The sequence below is a fragment of the Anneissia japonica genome, unplaced genomic scaffold (genome assembly GCF_011630105.1).
Source record: "Anneissia japonica isolate Jap-2015-1 unplaced genomic scaffold, ASM1163010v1 scaffold1699_len65488_cov165, whole genome shotgun sequence".
In the NCBI taxonomy this organism is placed as follows: Eukaryota; Metazoa; Echinodermata; class Crinoidea; order Comatulida; family Comatulidae; genus Anneissia; species Anneissia japonica.
The window spans coordinates 61723-66468 of NW_022750692.1; the positions used below are offsets into that span (position 1 = coordinate 61723).

A 4746-nucleotide genomic window follows, 5' to 3' on the forward strand; every position below is an offset into this window, starting at 1 on the left:
GTACACATTAATATCTATAAATTTATTGGTTGAATACAGATTCTGTCTCTTATACACATCTAGATGTGTATAAGAGACAGGTGTTACCGATGAAATGATAAAGTTAGAAATGTTTTTAGGAAATGTTACGACCAAACTGCACTTAAGTTACAAGAGAGGAAAACGAGTACTGCAGTGATGAGTGTGGTCTCAAGTTGGATTCCAAGTATGAAGCATTTTAAATGATCGCTACCGCTGTTTATCTTAATGTTTCCCAAGGGGTTATTATGTCCTAGCCAAGCCAAGCTACTAGTTAAACGATGCAGGTCACATTCAGTCTCTTCCTTGTGTGATAGGTGGCAGCATATAGGCTAAAATTGGTCTTGGTATATTTTCAGAATGCATATTTTTTCTATTGAGTTATAGTGATGTGTTTGGAATGACATACACAAAAAATGACATAAAAACCACATTTGTTGCTGCTCTATTTTCAAAATTTTTGGTGTTCCTGAGAGCTTACTGAATTCCCTGTCCCTTCATATTATGATTCTGACAATAATAACATAATAGGTGGCAGTATATAGGCTAAAAATGTGAAAAAATGTTTTTTTTTATTTGTTTTGGTGGCCATTTTGAATACTTAATGAGGTCACATGACATAAAAAAATTAATTATCCACATTTTTTTTCTACTATGTGTCTTAATTAAGAAAATATATAATTGTCTTATGTTTAAAGCTATATATTAGAGCAGTATTATTATTTTCCTGAAAAGTGTCAATTTAATTTTTTTTAAATAGGGGATAGTACAGGTTATTAATATGAATCTGAAATTTAAAGCACTTTAATATTAATGTGTGAAATTTAAAGTACTCTAAAATATTATTCTGTGTGAAATTTATATCACTTTAATTTTTTAATCTGTGTGAAATTTAAAACATTCTAATATGTTTTCTTGTTTTTACATGACTATTTTTTTCATCCATAGCCGGGTTTTGTTTTCGTCTTCAGCAAATCAAACAACGGCAGCAGAGTCCATGCAAGAAGAAGAATAAGGAAGAGCTGGAAGCAAGAGGTGAAAAATTTACTGGATTACTTTTTCATTTGAAATGTATTTATTTATTTTTTCTTTATAATGTATTTTAATATCGAATCAATTGCAAGTGTTGTACCAACATTTTACATCAAAAGCTAAATAGAAATTTCTGTCCTCATACAAAAAATAAAACAAATTGAATTTACTTCTTGAGCAATCGTAAAGAGTATCTGGAACACCTAATAGATGACTTGTTAAACTCTTTTTTTTCTATTTCGTTGATATCAGAACACAGATGAGGAGGAGGCGGAGCAAAGTAAATACTGTGTCATCTGGTCTGCCAAGAGCCATCAGACATTTTCAAAGATTTTCATTTAAGGTTTGACCAATTGTTTGATTTGTGTGTTAAGAACTATATCATACGATTCAATCTTGAGTAATCATGGATATACAGTTTTTTGTAATACTTGACCGAGTTACTTCAAATTCAATATTAATTATGAACAATTAAGGAATTAATTGAATCAATGGACCCTCATAAACTCAACAAACTGAACGTTTAATAGGAATATTCTAGACCTGTTTTAAAGACTCAAGGAACACATTTAGATGTAGGCCTACAGCCAGGCAAGAGGCCGCCCAGGCCACCTCCTAATACTAGGCATGGCCTAGCCTACTTATGATATCATCGCACGATTTTACCTGTCTGCATGCACCGACCAAAGAGGTCAGTGTCTGTATTCTCTCTCAAATGCTGAAAAATGTTTATTTCTTTGACGAAAGTCTATCAAAATACTCATTACAAACAAGTTCTTTCGAACACAACCCAAATTACAATAATTATTCATCGTATCCATACTGTACTGCTGATGTGTAGTTAATAAACGCGTACAGCTAAATATAAGTACGCACACGTATACTGATGATATCACTATAGCAACAGTTGGTTATCAAAAACTGAAATTAACAGATGGCGATTGACTTGTTAAGCAATTAGTAGATCATGCATCATACGCTGATGGAAAATTAGGTTACATTTAATGCATTCAAAAATTTCCTTTAGGCCTTGCAGGGCCTCAGCAAATCCAACCTCTGTATAATAATTTTCCTATATTGTACTATGCGGAGTTCTACTAATTGCTTATTATACTGTACATACGTATCAGATTCAGATATTATTTTTGTCAAAGTACACATTAATATCTATAAATTTATTGGTTGAATACAGATTACATTTAAGATGAATGTAAACTAAAGCTAAGCTTGACTACTAAATTATATACAGTATATCCTTTTTATGATGATGAAATAATAAAATGCTTAACACCACCCCCCCCCCCCCCACTTTTAAATATTTCCCTGTCCAACCACTTTGAATCAGATTATTTAGGCAGATTCAAGTTTGTAAGAAAAATTAAATATATACCAGAATAATTTATTTAATGGATATGAATGTCTGTCTGGTGTGTTTATAATATACACTCTGTTGTGAGCTTGTTAGGTTTTTTATACAGAAAAACAAAAAGGAAATATACAGGAATTAAAAAAAAAATAAAGAAACATGCAAATATCAAAATTTATGAAAATCAAAGAGATACAAGTTGATAGATTACAAAAAAGCCCCAATAGATTGAAAAGTAAAATCAATATGCAAGAAAATTACATGTATATGCATTATATGGTTAAAAACTTGTAAAAAAATATAAAATCATAAGGTAATGTGTGATTCAAATTTGATGAGAACTACACTGTAAACAATTGAGGTTTGCAGATTATAGTATTATTGTTTAACAGGTTTATAATCATTATGCCAACTTTAGTATTCAATAATTATTTTAAGTTTAAGATCCATAACTTAACTCTATGTGGATGATATGAAATAATGAATATGTAGATATTCCTACACTTATAAATTTGAATTGTTGAAAACAAACAAGTGAAGCAAGAGGACTGTCACTATTTAATAATTGAATATTTTTACTGTATTGTCACCACGATTTGCTACTGCAAGTCTCCTTGGATGATATGAAATGATGGATAATCCCTCTGGAATGTTGATTCCATCTTCTGGTTTATCAATTCTTTTTATGAAATTTCCATCACTACTGAATAGCTGTAGTTTGCGTTGACTTGATATAATGATGTTGTCATCCTCATCAACTATTACTGTTCTTGGAGAATTTACCTTATCATCCTCATCACCTGCTTGAACAAGGACTTTTATGAACCTTCCCTCATTATTAAATAATTGTAATCTACTGTTGTAATACTCCAATACAAGAAGGTGTCCTTGGTTAGTAAGAGTAACATCAATGACATTACTCATTTGACCTTCTTTTGTACCATGTGACCCTATTGTTTTGATGGTCTTGTCATTATTCATGTCAAACATGTACACACAGCTATTGGGCCAAACTGCTGCATACAAAACATTTGATGTCTCATCCACATGAATGCTCCGTGGTGTATTCTGTACTCCCTCACTAATTGTTTTAATCAGCTGACCATTCATATTGCATATTCTGATAGGTGTATTAACATAGCTATCACTGAATGCTATGTTACCATTCTTCATTTTGTACATTCTGTTAACTAGCACACCTTGTGGTAGTGTAACCTTACCAATATATTCTCCTGATTGCTTGTACTTGAGCATTTCATTTGTCTCACATGAAACCAGTAAGGAGTCATCTTCACACTTAACTACATCTCTAATACTTGTGTTATCTATTTTAATAGTATTTACTAATCTGTCTTCTATTTTGATTGTCATTGGTGATTGGTGAACTGGTTCATCATCAGCACTAACATCTAGTTTACAAACTCCTAGACTTGTGCATTTTTCTGTCACAAAATAATCTCCATTGTCATCTTCCTGAATTTGAGAGATGTTGGTTTCCCCTGTAGGCTGTGTCCATGTTGCCTTCAGTTGATTTGCATATATTTCATGTTCATCTGTTTTGATTATTTTGACAATAATTGTCTGATCTTTGATCACAGATTCCCCTCCTTCTAATGTTAAACAGTCTGCTGCCCTAAAATCTTTTACAGTCCCTATAGCACATTGTCTCAGTGAAGTCATTTGCTGTTTGTTTATGAAGTAGTAAATTTCTCCATTATCATCTGGCTCTGTTTTTGGTAATTTATTGATTCTGTCCCTGAGTGCTGTAACTACTGTTTCACTTGACTGCATTGCAGTGCCTTCATCACTCTTCAATAATTGATTAAGAAAAGACAGTTTTGTTTTTATATCGGATAATATTGCTTTAAATTCATCCATTTGTACATCATTTACCTTCTTTTTTCTTTTGTAGATTGTCTCTACTTTGTTTTTCATTTTGTCTCTATTCTCCTTTACTTTTTTGAATATTTCTTCAACGTGATTGTATATGTCTCTCAAACATGTGTCCTTACATTTGTCTAATTTTGTAGCATTCTGAATAACAGCTTTGAGACCATCTTCTAATTTGTTAGCAAAGTGTTGGGCAGATTTTTTCAAGGTGGCTGAAGTTTCTTTAAATGTTTGGAATGCGTCTGAAATGTTGATTGATTTGTGTTTTCCATCCCATGTATTGTGGTCCATAAGTATACAATTTACACAGATTGGAGTTTTACAATCTGTGCAGTAGAACTCCAAAGGTTTACTGTGATGTGAACACAGAGGCGAATGTAACAAAGTCATCTCAGAGGGACTCATTGATTCCACATCCTCCATTAAATGTAACTTGTGAT

The 4746-nt window shown here is 32.1% G+C and overlaps 1 protein-coding gene across 1 annotated transcript in view; it reads left to right on the plus strand.

Moving 5' to 3' along the window:
- The window catches only part of LOC117121481 (gamma-tubulin complex component 6-like), a 46869-nt gene extending 45439 nt beyond the window's left edge, over window positions 1–1430 (plus strand). Inside the window, exons 11-12 of the mRNA XM_033266681.1 lie at window positions 990–1053; window positions 1303–1430. The gene's annotated coding sequence lies outside the window, so the exon portion shown is untranslated. The remainder of the gene's footprint in view (window positions 1–989; window positions 1054–1302) is intronic.
- Window positions 1431–4746: the final 3316 nt, after the last annotated feature.